Raw genomic sequence first — 14,887 nt, 5'->3', positions numbered from 1 at the left:
CGTATTCTATTAGATTGTCATAAAATGTTCAGTAGAGAGATACAATATTCCAATCCAACAATGATTCAAAGGACAACAGCTTTGGCCAACCAATTCAACTAGCCAATATCCAATGAGAGATGAGCCAAAATTAAAATATGATTCAAAGTTAAAGTCTACAATTTTTGGTCAAATTCAATAGCAGTAAACAACAGTCTGTTGAAAAGTGTAGCTAGGTTTGGTCTTCATAATGACATGTGATTACGATTTTGTGTAGATGTAAAGAGGAAAAATAAATTTATTGTATTTCTTGCTTCATGGGTTTCATGAATGGTGCAGGGCTACACCTGCACCCATACCCACAGATTTCATAAGAGTGCCTAACACAACTGTCCCAGGCAGTAGACTCACAAAGAAGTCAAACTTCATATTTATATATGGTTAAGGCCCTTCACCACCAGTTCCTTTGAATCGGAACCCAATCACCCCGCCATTATCTCCTATCGGAACTCTATCCGCTCTTATAACCTTCATATGAGACTTAACGAAGCCTTTTCTTCATATCCCTCCATCGTTAGACATATATATATATATATATATATATATATATATATATATATAATTAGTCCTCTCAACCTTTGGCTAATACATATTTAACACATAAAACCATTCTATATGCGTAAATACCTTTACAAAGGAAACTTACGCAAATATACTCTTTTCCGCTTTACGTATGGCTTCGGCGCAGATTTCGAGGCTAAACCTCATCGCAATCGCTATCAGCTATATTCCACGACCATACATATATATATGCCTTCCATTTCCCGATATGCGATTTCCCTACAAACCTGGGAAATACACTATCGGCACTTTATTCTTCGCTATCCTGTTTACAAAGGAAAACACCCCAAAACATATATATCGGACTTCAAATCCATTGAACCCGCGTCTATAAATGCGTCAAGTCTGCTACCCATCGGCCCTTTGTATTATCGCAAGTCTTCTCCATATGCTGATTCCGATATCCTGATACCTCCGATTCGCTTTATCGCTATCGGCGATCGGCCCTTGCTTAATCCACTGTCACCAGTCCTTTACCAGCTCCGATTTGCGATTTGTGATTAGATTTGGATCGTCGATCTGGATCTTGATCCGACGGTCCTCATTTCATCGGCAATCACTCATCGCTATAACTCAATGACTCGCTCCGAAGACTTTAAAAGGATTTCCGCCACTGCGATTTAATCTCAACCGTTGATCTTAATGATCCAACGGTTGTTGAGTGTCCATCCTTCACTTTTCCACTCGACTCTTTGTACTTAGTTTTTCCGCGTTTTCTTCAGTTTCTTCTTTGTAGTTTGGCTTCTTCAAAGGTTCTACTTTCCACTCTTCTACTGCTCAACTCATTCTCGCTAGGGCTTAACTTCACTCCTTCTCTTCAGAGCTCTGCTCTGATGCTCCAATTGGACTCGATGGCCCCTTTTGATTCTTCTGAATCGTGCTTCTCTTTCTTTTCTTGTTCTTGAGAACTCTGCCTTCCACAGATCAGCTTTTTTGAGCTTAACTCTTAAGCGCATCCTTGCTACGCCATTCCTCCAGAGCTTCCTTTGTCTCTTCACTTGGATTCGAAATCCATTGTGATTCCTCTAAATCAATCCGTCCCTCTACGTCCTTCAGAATTCTGCCTACAACCTGTTGCAGAACCTACGAATTCACAGTAAAATCATATATGGAATACTTTAATATTCTGACAGAGTCAGGAAATAACTACGCCTATAGTAATATAAAAAGAAATGATTACATTCGAGACTCTTCGGTCTCACACACACATAGAGGCCTGATTTCCTATTAGTGGCCTCCTCCTATTGAACGCGCAGGTTCACTTATTTATAAGAATGCATTGCATTGGATCATTGGAGGATCCGATCACCCCTCTGAAAAAAGCCCTAAATCTCTCTACATGCATACATATGTGGTAGATAAGTCTCCTTAAGACTCCATCCATTCCATCTTTTCCTCTGTTTTAAAAGAGAAAAGTCTTCTTATCAGCTTCCCATTTAATGCCTAAAATCTCTCTCTTATTCCTAAAATCATGGAACTGTTTAAGAGTTGGATTTGACTTCTACCACTCATGTTCTCATTTATTTATTTTTGAGAGCATTTACATATTCTCCCATTATCTAATTAAATCACACTTAAAGGCCTAAATATTGCCTTAACTTGATACTTAGGAAAACTATTTCCTAAAGTGCATGACCCCCTATGTCTACTATTTACAATGATTTTCCTTGGGCTGAATGCTCCTGCATCAAACTCCCAAAGTAGAAAATATTCATGATCTCCTGATCATGTGTCTTCTGGTCTTGGTCTTCCTAGATCCCACACTTTGTTCTGTAACTGTCCAGATGCTTTATTCCTTTGCTGTCGTTGCACTTTTGCTGTCTTTTGCTCCATTTTCTTCTTCTTGTCAATCAGGTTCAACTTTTGATTGATCTTGCTTGTTGTTGTTACCATTTTCCTCCATTTGAATTGCTTCATCATCTGCTGCCATATTTCTTCAATTTCTATGTCCAACATATCTTTGGGCTGGTCCATCTTCTGCTTCTTATTTCTATCTTCCTATCTTTGTTTCAAGTTATTGTTGTTGTCTTCTATGCTGACTTTTCTTTTACTTGATTCATTCTTTGGTTTACTTGCTCTTGCTTTACTTGCTACCATTTTTGTTGCCTCCTTATCATCCTTACCCTCTTTCATGATTGAATCATGATTGTTCAGCATTTTCTCCAGCAATTTAACATCTTTTTCCCATGGATTGAATTATTCCATGAAGTCTTCTTCTTTCATCTTTACTTGGTTGCTCACCTGTGCCAAATCTCCTCCAAAAATTGCGACAAAACCTACATTCACAAAACGCTTGTTAAAATTAAAAACATGAGGCCTTGGTGCCTCTTCTTTCTTTGGCAACATTTCAGTTTGTTGCTCTATTTCCTCTTCCTCTATCAGCATATCAATATGTTGATTCGAATTCTCAGCAGAATTCATGAGACTGTCCATTAGTCTCTCTTCCACACCATCTGTTCTAATGATGCCTTCCTACTCTTGTCCACTATAGTGAACTCCTCCTCCTTTAACCTGCTGTTGGTTATCTTTACTTTGAAATTGTTTGATTCCTACCGCCTCTTTACCATCTTCAAACAATCTCTGCTCAATCTCTTTGATCACATACTCATACTCATTCATGTTGTTTAATGAACCTGCAAACAAATTATTGCATCTTCCTGTCTCCATGCCTACTTGAGACACATCTTCTTCTTCAGAAACTGTAACTGCAGCTTCTGTTCTACCGTTAGGTTCTCTCATCAGTTTCTCCAGCAGTTTAATCTCTTCTTCACACTTAGCAAGCACTTCATCACAATGCTCTCTTCTTCCAGATTCATCCTTTACATGTTGTGTTACAGTATTAAAACATTGTCTTCCTTTGATCCTTGTAATCTCAAGGTCTTTCTGTTGTAGCAAATCACTACTTCCCTCATTCAAGAGGTCTTCTCCATCATACTTTGTTCTCCTAGAGTACTCCTCCAGACTTTTGATATCTTCAAAATATTGTCCATCCTCTTCAAAACACTCCTTTGTTAGTGTTCCTTTTCCCAAGGTTAAATCCTTTGCATAGGGTTCCTCCTTCTTAACATCCTTCAGTAGATGTCCTTCTTCCCTACTGTCTGTCTCCATAGTTTCCATGGCTATCTCTATTGTTCCTATCATCATAGTGAATTGATGATCATTTACTATGTTTTCAACTAACATAGTCTCTTCCTCAAGTTTGTCTTCAATCCCTTGCTGTTTATCTCCTCTGAAGATATCTTCAAATGGTTGTTTTTCTCCTGCAATATCTGCCATCATACACAAACTATCAGTTTTAAAAATATAATACCATATGGTCTCACTTGATGGTTCAGCCATCATATCTCCTTATTGTTCTAAATCATTCATATGATTCAGAAATTCTTCGATGGTCTCTTCTTCAATCTCCTCAAGCCCTTCACTTAGTTGCTTGACATCTTCCACCAGCTGTATATGAGATCTATCTACCTCATCTTCTTCCAGAACAGAATTTTGATTATGTTGGTCTTTTTCCTTCTTCATGACAATATCAGCCAATTTTCCTTCACTTGCAAACATACACAAATTGTCAGATTTAAAACCATGTGACCCTTCGGCCTTACTTGAAGTTTCAATCTTCAAGTCTTCATCTTCACTATCTCCCAGAAATTCTCCTTGTTCTGGTTCACAAATGGATTCTTCCATTTCTAACTCAACTTCCTTGAGTTTTCCCTTCAACCACTTCACTTTCTTTTGCTGCAGCCTTCTCTGCATCTCATGCCATTCTACTGGCTTCTTCCTCAAGACCCAACCTAGTCTCTGGCTTTCCTCAAGCATTCTCCTTAATGCATTGAGTTGTTCTTTTAATTCAGCAACCTCTTTGTCAATTTCCTCTTGACTCATCTTCTTGCCATTTGCCTTGGCATCCTTCTTCTCATATCTTCTGTTGTGGCTTCTCTCTGAACCTCTGCTATGACTATCAATAGTCATCTTCTTCTCTTCTTTCTTCATGAACTCTTTTGCAACAAGTCTCTGCAACAACTAGTCCTCTTGGTTGCAATCTTACCTCACTAAGCTCTCCTCACTCAGTGATTTGGTAAGCACGGGTCCTTTATCTGGAACCTCTTCTTGAGCAACACCTTTGCTCCTTCTAGGCTTCTGCAATCTCTCACTTTCTCTTGAGAAAACTTCAGTTGTCCTCTCTGCCCAATCTCTTTTTGGATTCTCCATGTTCATTGCCACTTCTCCTTTAGAGTATTCTCCTTACTCTATCTTTAAGAACTCACCTGTTCTTCTCACAACTTCTCTTGCTGTCACTTGTGCATTAGTATAAAAAACACACATTCCTAATTTAAAACAGAACACATTACCTCACTTCCAAGATCTCAGCATGATCTTGTTTCACCATTCCAGTTGTCCTTTGAATGGATTGTCCTCTGTTTTGTCTCCAAGTCCTCTTTCCTTCAGAACTTACACTAAGCAATCTTGCTTTCTCTTTCCTTTAAGGAATCCTCTGTTCTTGCTTACTCCAAGCCTCTGTTGGAACTACTACAATCTCCCACTGTAGTCTTTATCATTCAGCACATTACCTTTTCCTGTGTGCAAATTCCTTTTCGCAGAAATCTTCCCCACTTTATTTCTACTCTGATAGTAATTTTGCTTTGACCTCAATTCTGCTCTGATACCACTAATGGTGTAGGGCTACACCCGCACCCATACCCACAGATTTCATAAGAGTGCCTAACACAACTGTCCCAGGCAATAGACTCACAAAGGAGTCAAACTTCATATTTATATATGGTTAAGGCCCTTCACCACCAATTCCTTTGAATCAGAACCCAATCACCCCGCCATTATCTCCTATCAGAACTCTATCCGCTCTTATAACCTTCATATGAGACTTAACGAAGCCTTTTCTTCATATCCCTCCATCGTTAGACATATATATATAATTAGTCCTCTCAACCTTTGGCTAATACATATTTAACACATAAAACCATTCTATATGCGTAAATACCTTTACAAAGGAAACTTACGCAAATATACTCTTTTCCGCTTTACATACGGCTTTGGTGCAAATTTCAAGGCTAAACCTCATAGCAATCGCTATTGGCTATATTCCACGGCCATACATATATATATGCCTTCCATTTCCCAATATTTGATTTCCCTACAAACCTGGGAAATACACTATCGGTGCTTTATTCTTTACTATCATGTTTACACAAGAAAACACCTCAAAACATATATATCGGACTTCAAATCCATTGAACCCGCGTCTATAAATGTGTCAGGTCCGCTACCCATCGGCCCTTTGTATTATCGCAAGTCTTCTCCATACGTCGATTCTGATATCCCGATACCTCTGATTCGCTTTATCACTATCGGTGATCGACCCTTGCTTAATCCACTATCGCCAGTCCTTTGCCAGCTCCGATATGCGATTTGCGATTAGATCTGGACTGTCGATCTGGATCTTGATCCGACGGTCCTCATTTCATCGGCAATCGCTCATCGCTATAACTCAATGACTCGCTCCAAAGACTTTAAAAGGCTTTCTGTCGCTGCGATTTAATCTCAGCCGTTGATCTTAATGATCCAATGGCTGCTGAGCGTCCATCCTTCACTTTTCCACTCGACTCTCTGTACTTAGTTTTTCCGCATTTTCTTCAGTTTCTTCTTTGTAGTTCAGCTTCTTCAAAGGTTCTACTTTCCACTCTTCTACTGCTCAACTCATTCTCGCTAGGGCTTAACTTCACTCCTTCTCTTCAGAGCTCTGCTCTGATGCTCCAATTGGACTCGATGGCCCCTTTCGATTCTTCTGAATCGTGCTTCTCTTTCTTTGCTTGTTCTTCAGAACTCCGCCTTCCACGAATCAGCTTCTATGAGCTTAACTCTTAAGCGCATCCTTGCTACGCCATTCCTCCAAAGCTTCCTCTGTCTCTTCACTTGGATTTGAAATCCATTGTGATTCCTCTGAATCAATCCATCCCTCTGCGTCCTTCAGAATTCTTCCTGCAACCTGTTGCAGAACCTACAAATTCACAGTAAACTCATACATGGAATACGTTAATATTCTAACACAGTCAGGAAATAACTCGGCCTATATTTATATAAAAAGCAATGATTACATTTGAGACTCTTCGGTGTCGCACACACACACACACACAGGCCTAACTTCCTATTAGTGGCCTCCTCCTATTGAACACGCAGGTTCACTTATTTATAAGAATGCATTGGATTGGATAATTGGAGGATCCGATCACCCCTCTAACAAAATCCCTAAAGCTCTCTGCATGCATACATATGTGGCAGATAAGTCTCCTTGAGACTTTATCTATTCCATCTCTTCCTCTGTTTTAAAATAGAAAAGTCTTCTTATCAGCTTCCCATTTAATGCCTAAAAGCTCTCTCTTGTTCCTAGAATCATGGAATTATTTAAGAGTTGGATTTGACTTCTACCACTCATGTTCTCATTTATTTATTTTTGAGAGCATTTACATATTCTCCCATTATCTAATTAAATCACAGGTAAAGGCCTAAATATTTCCTTAACTTGATACTTAGGAAAACTATTTCCTAAAATGCATGACCCCCTATGTCTACTATTTACAATGATTTTCCTTGGGCTAAATGCTCCTACATCAATGAACAAGAGATTTTATTTTTGAGTCAAGACTCCCATTAAGAGTCTTTAGGAATTATTTTCCATCTATTCATAAAATGATAAATTTATTGTCATGTAATGAATTCATCTTACACTACGTAAAAGTTCAATCTTGTCTATGTAAAGTATCCTCCAAAACCTTATCACTTATCCTCTTTAATTCGGCCTCCAACAATGGAAGAACATGCTAGAAGAAGTCGGTCTAACTACTAGTTATCATCTCAGCCTAAAAGACATGTGATAAAGTGTATATAGAGCCGCACTCAGCCTCAATTAGAGGCAAGCAACTCGACAAGAATATCGACAAGAAAAAGTGTGAAGAAGAGATCAAGCAGAAGTGCGAAGAAGAAGTAAAGAAATAGTGCGAAGAAGAGGCTAAAAGGAAAGTGCAAAGATAGGATTATTCTAGGCATAGTGAAGGAGGATTCTTCTGGGCATAGCAAAGAAGGCTGCTTATGGGGTCAATTAAGGAAGAGTTTCCTCTAGGATAACGAAGAAAGGATTCTTCGAGGATCATCAAAGGAAGGGTTCTTCTAAGGTACTTGTTATGGGTAAGAGAGATATAGATCTAGAGATTGAGATTATTTGAGATCATAGAGACCGAGTTTATCTAAAGGAAGTCGATATGAAGTAGTGTGAAGGATAGAGACCGAGTTTCTCTAGAAGGAGCCGAGGGGAGCAGTTCGAGATCAAGAAGAAAAATGAGAAAGGGAAGAGGTAGAGCATCAAGGTTAGTGACAAGGCTCTTGGGAGGATACTAGAGTCAAGGGTCTTTGTCATGGTCTTGGTACTTATTAATTGAAGATCTAGAATAAGAATTTTTATCGAGTTTTCCTCTCAAGAGGTGAGAGGTTTTGGCCCTGGCTAACAAGCCTACATACTGTGTCACTTGTATTTTATTGTGCATATTGGGAATTGTCTTGATGAAAAGAACACAATAATAACATAACGAACAAAAGACTATAATCTAAGAAGTAAAAGTATATCACAAGAAATTATCAAGCAGAGAAATATTTTAACTATCCATGCCCTAGATTTCTCAACACAGTCAATGATGCCCTAACTAGTCCATGTTCAGTAGTCAAATTGTCTCCAAGTCAACTTAGTCAAAGGTCAAAATATTTGACCTCTTTTATTGGTCAAACTTTAGTCAAAATAGTCCCAAAACAACTCGATCAAAGGAGAAATAATTTGTTGTCAAACTGTAGACAAGGATCTGTAGTCAACCCCAGTCAAATAGCCCAGAAAAAATTTGATTCCTTTACAAACAAAAAAATGGCCTCCCAAGATCGAAATTTCCCAAGACAAAGAGTCAAAATTCCATGTCAAAGGCTGCCCAAACAAAAGCCAATATTGAAATTTCATAATTAGCCTATTTCTTTCACACGTTTGATATAGGCTTCCTTGATTGAAAAGCTATATGAATCAATCACAAGAGGAGAGAGAAGAGAATATGTGTTGATGTGATGTCCAAATGAGGTTATCTTGATGTGTATTTACATTCTTCTTTGGAGACCCAATTTTGACTTTAGGTCGACCTGTAATTTTGTGTACTTGTGAGTTTTCCATTAAAAATAATATTTTTCCTTGACCAAATTAAATTATTCCAAGGGAAAAGAGGTTCTTCTCCGAATGATGAAGGTTGTGCAAATGAGGTAATTTATCTTTGAGCTACCAAATTAGTACTCCCTCTTAGCTAGGGAGAAATTTCAAATTGCATCATGAATCTCATCTCAAACATCTCGTCATTTCCGTCACTAAATCAAGTCATATTTTGTCTTTCCTCATCTATGCTCATCTATTGAACACTATTGAATCTAAAGAAAAAGAATCATCATAGGGTAGCTCAATCTACCACCCTCTTACCAAGTACAATAGCTAGGATACTACTTACAGTGAGGTAAGGATCATAGTTATCCTATTTCTCATTGATCTTCCCAACTTGACCCTCGAGTCAGTGGTAGAACACCTTCATCCCCTCACTTGGGAAGGATACAACTTACTATAAATAGTAAGTATCATAGATATCCCAAGTCTCATCACTCATTGGCCAGATGGGTGGCAATCCCAACAAGCCTATCTTGTGGGTAGGATGCCAACTGGGGTATATTCAGTCAAGTCCCAAAAATGACAATAGGAAGGATACTACTCACTAATACTACTTATTGAGATGTAAGTATCACAATTATCCTATTGTCAGGCAATAGGTAGGATACTACTTTCTGAGAGGTAAGGATCACAGCTATCATATTGTCTAGAGTTACCTCAACCCCAAGGGCTCTTTGGCTATATTCCTCTCCCTGAGAACTCGAACAGGGGGGGAAGAATAACTCATTGTTCTCAATTAGCTGGAACCCTTACCCAGAAGGGTCACATCCACCAGTTCAAGTTTCCCTCTGAAGACCAAGAACTTCCCTTTTGGCAAAGCCTTGGTGAGTATGTTTGCCATCTTCTTATTGATTGAAATGTGATGGAGTCTTATGGCCCCTTTCTGTTCCATATCTCGAATATCTAAGTGATGCTTGATCTCAATATGCTTAGACTTGTCATGAAACATGGGATTCTCTACCAGATGGATCCAACTCTTGGTGTCGCAAAATATAATTGTCATATCCAGGACGTGTTCAAATAGCTCTACAAAGAGCTTTCTGAACCATACTACCTCACAGCTATCCATGCTAGCAACAATGTTTTATCCTTGGATGTACTCAAAGCAATAGACTTATATTCCCTTCTCATCCAAGATATCATGGCAGAGCTCAAGCTAAAGAAGCGCCCTGATGTGCGCTTCTTGTCAATAATGTTTCCAACCTAATCAACATCAATGTACTCATGAAGCCTCACATCTCTGGCAGTATATCTCATATCAATATTAATCTTTCCATGGAAATATCTCAACACATGCTTGGAAGCAACCTAGTGTGCATGAAGAGGCTCAATCATGAATTGACTTAAAGTGCTCATTGCAAAATATATGTCCAGATAGGTTTTCACAAGGAACATCAATGACCCAACCAATTATCGATAATCAAAGGGGCTCACCAAACCTGGTATAGCAGCATCTCCATCAGTGTGGCCAAGGACTTGCATTCTACCATTCCAAATATTTCTAATAATTTCACAACATATTTTCCTTGGGAAAGGAAAATATCTCAGGTATCTTGCCACAATTATAATCCCAGGAAGTAATGCATCAAACCAATATATTTCATTTCAAACTCAAAGGAGAGCTTCCTCTCACACTCGAGCATTAAAGGCTCACTACCTGTCAAGAGTAAATTTTCAACATATAAAACCTGGCAAAATGAGAGGCATACCTTGGACCACTTTGAACTAGAGGTTCATATTATCATTTCTTCTCGTAAATCTAATCTTCATCGGTAATTGCTTATACGGGCATAACAAGCTCTGGGGACTTTCTTCAAACCATATAGTTTCTTCTTCAACCTGTAGATATGAGTCTTCCTATATTGTACTCGAAGCCTAGTGGTTGTTGAACGAATAATTCTTCTTATGGTATGCCATGAACAAATGCATTCTTCACATCCATCTGGTGAAGATTCCATCCTTGACTAGCAACAATTGCAACAATAGATCTAATAGTGATGTAACAAGAAACGGGTGTAAATGTATCATCATAATCGTCTTCCTCTTTCTTGTAGAAACCTATAGTCACAAACCTCGTTTTATACTTCTCAATACTACCATTAGCTCCATGCTTGATTTTGTACAGCCATTTCGAAATAATGACAACATCCCACACATCATTCTTCATAATAGATTCATACTTTTTGGTCATGGAATCCTTCCAAACCTGCTCTTTCATCTCTTCTTCAAAAGTAGTAGGTTTAGTCTGTATGATGGCACTCATAGCTACAACATATCCCTATTACCAGCATGGCTTCTTACTTTCTCTAAAGGTTCCTTTGGTAGGAATATGTCTCTCAGCATCTTGAAGGGTATCTCAAAGCCAAAGTGGTATTTTCTTGGCAGGAGGGTCCCTTGGAGGAGAATCCAAGGGGTCCATGGGTTCCATAGGATCATCAACAATGTCTTTCTCTTAAGCATAGAAGGGCCTTCTAGTAGGTCCATGTCGTCATTCTTCTCTTCAAGAGGAGGAGGAGGAGGAGTGTCCTTCACTTTTCCAAGGGAAACATCTTCATCGAAGTTCACATCCTTACTAAACTCAATATTCCTTTGACTAGGCACATATATTCTAAAAGCTTTAGAATTATCACAATATCCAACAAATGTACCTTTGTTTCTAGTGGCTTCCAACTTGTTCCTCTTATCCATCGGCACATGAAAATAGACGGGGAAGCCAAATATCCTTAGATGACCAACATTTGGATTCACATTATGAATACTTCTATAGGAGTCTTGTCACCCAAGGCTTGATGAGGAATCTTATTTTGAACATAGACTATTGTATTAGTGGCTTCTACGAAAAGGAATTTTGAAAACTTTTCAACATGCAACATGGCTTGGGCAGCGTCTGCAATGGACCTGTTGATCCGAGCTTAAATAGGAATGCAACAACTTACAGATATAATCATAAACATAGAGATGCAACAGAAAAACACTTCATTTCATTAATAGAAAAATACTGAACTATTCTTACAAACAGAATGTAAATAAGATAGCTTGGGCGATGGTAGCTTATCTTTGAGAAGAGATGTGGCAGATACATGCCTCTAAAACTAAGTTACAGTGAGGCTCAAGGGCCTTTATATTATTGAAAAATAAGAGAAGACCCTAAAAAATTGAAACCCTAACCCAAGGATATGTGACACCAAGAGTTTATAGGCCCTATTGGGGTTAGTTGGGCTACCAACTTCCCGGGGTCGTAACTTGGTCATATTATCTCTGTTTGACGCGTATGATACCTCGTTGGAAATATTTCTTCGAGGAATATGACTGCAAGCAAATATTGCGGTGAGGTCCATCAAGAAGCTCCCTCTACAAATGAAGCCAAACTTTGTTGCCCACCTGGAACTTGTGTGGCAGTCGATGTTGATGATGGCGCTGCTTGCACTTAGCATTGACTTTGTTCAATATTTCATGGACCTTTTGGTGTATGTGTTGAATGTGCTCAATGAAGTTGTTATCCCTTTCATCTCTAGATTTCACTTGAGCCGAATCTACTTGAGTGGATGCAAATGGTATGGCCACATCAATGGGACACAATGGTTGAAATCTCAACCCTACCTGAAAGGGGTTGTGGCATGTTGAGTTGTAGAGAGCTCTGTTGTAGTTGTTTTGGACATAGGGGAGACTTTCATCCCATGTGCGTGGATGCTTCGAGTTGTACATGCACAGAATGTGTACAATCATCATGTTGACAACCTATGTTTGGCCATCAATTTGGGGATGGAGATTCATGGACTTAGTAAGTTTTGTATCCAGCATCGACCAGAGACTTGACCAAAATGCACTCAGGAATATGTTGTCCCGATATGAGATAATGGACTGTGGGATCCCAAAGTGTACCCACACTCGCTCAAAGAAGAGCTTAGTAGTGGCCTCTGTTGTGATACTCTTCTTGCAGACCGCCATAATGGCCATCTTAGAGAATCTATCGAAGACCATGAAAACGCAATCGTTGTCATTCTTAGTAGAAGAAAGGCCCAACATACAATCGATGAGACAGATTCCCAAGGTCGGTTAGGAGTAGGTAGAGGAGTATACAGGCCTTGCTTCTTGATGGTTGGTTTGGAAACGGCACAGGCGGTGCAGGATCTAATGTACTTCCCAACATCCTCACGAAGTTTCGGCCAATAAAAGTACTTTTGCAATACCACCACTATTTTCTCTACTCCAAAATGTTCAGTGACCCGACTGTAGTGCACCTCCCAAATCATCTTGGAACACTCACTTGAAGGAACACCTATGTGTCCCAAGTGGCATAATAGTGCATCCTGAAGGTGAAAATTTGGAACTTGCTTCCCTTCTAGGAGTGCATGGTATATGTTGTTGAATTCTGGATCACTCTTGTAAAGTTGCGGCCACCTCTATGTCTCGTGCCCACAGGAGTCGAGCACAGTGACAAGCGCCATGACCGGTGGTCGGCTGAGGAAATCAGTGACATTATTGGTGCTACCCTTCTTATATTTAATGTTCAAATGGAATTGTTGCAAATAGGTGGACCATTTCTAATGGCGACCATTTTGCAACTTCCCTTGTGTCTGTATGAACTGTAGAGGCCAACGGTCTGTGTTGATGACCGTTTCCTTCCCCAGAATGTAATTCTTACATTCATGGTAGGCCTGCACAATGGAATACATTTCTTTGTCATAAGTGGGATACTTTCATCCTGTGTTTGAAAGTGTCTCACTGTGGTAAGCCACTAGATGCCCATGTTGAGTAAGAACCACACCAATAGCATAGTCGAAGGCATATGTCTCAATCTCAAATGGTTGTTGCAGGTCTGGTAATGTCAGCACTGGTGTAGAACAGAGGTTATTCTTCAACTCGGAGAAAGCTCATTGTTGGTTTTCCAACCAAAATAACTTTGCTTTCACTCTGCCCTTAGTGATTTGACTTAAAGGTCAAGTGATATGAGAGAACCCCAACGCGAACCTATAGTAGAAATTGGAAAGACCCAAAAAGATGCAGAGCTCTGTTAGAGTTGTTGGGCTGGCCAATCCTGAATGACTTATACTTTGGATGGGTCCACATGTACACCATTCTCATCAATGATGTACCCCAGATATTGAACCTAGGTCATGCCAAAGGTGCATTTCTCTAAGTCAGTACACATCTTGTGTTGTCGAAGGGTTTGAATGACTTGTCGAATATGGTGGAGGTGCTCTTTTCCAACTCCGTTTGAAGATCAACATGTCATCTAAATACACCACCATGAATGCATTGGTGAAGGGCCACAAAATGTCTTCCATCAGTCTCATTAAGGTTGCAAGGGCGTTCGTCAATCCGAACGGCATGACAAACATTCGAAAAGGCCCTCCTTGGATTTGAAGGTAGTCTTCCACACATCAGAGTGTTCGATAGGCACCTGGTGATAACCTGCCTTCAAGTCAATCTTGCTGAAATATTTGTCCCCCTTGTACTGGTCCAGAAGGTCATCAATCCGCGGGATTGTGTACCTATTCTGGATAGTGATCTTGTTCAGCGCCTGATAGTCAATACAGATCCTCTAGGTCGCATCCTTCTTCTATGCCAATACAATTGGGCTCCCACATGGTGATGAGCTTGGCCTGATGTGCCCTTTCTACAGTAGTTCCTGAATTTGCCTCTTGATCTCATCGTTCTCCAGAACAAAGCGTAGATAGATCGATCCATTGGGAAGTGGTGCACCCGGGGTCAGATCGATGGAGTCCTTGACCTGATAGTGCAGAGGTACCCATGTGGGTGAGGCAAAAATATTCCTATACTCCTCCATGACCTTGTCCATCTGTTGTTGTTGTGCAGAGGAGCCCTGCCTAAAAGTCATGGCCACAACCTTCTTCTTGCCTTGGGGGTGAATCGTAAGGAAAACAAATTTCCCATTCTGGGAAATGATCTTACTGCATTGCTTTGAAATGATCAAAAAGATGGGGATAGGAGGGGTTACCTCTGGTATCTTGTATAACTTATTAGTCAAATTAATAATCACAGAGCGAGGACTAGACTCATATACAACAT

Source organism: Pinus tabuliformis, chromosome 8 (assembly GCF_031772625.1).
Source record: "Pinus tabuliformis cultivar Carrire ecotype Pingquan chromosome 8, CPIR1, whole genome shotgun sequence".
Classification (NCBI taxonomy): Eukaryota; Viridiplantae; Streptophyta; class Pinopsida; order Pinales; family Pinaceae; genus Pinus; species Pinus tabuliformis.
This window is presented reverse-complemented; position numbering follows the sequence as displayed.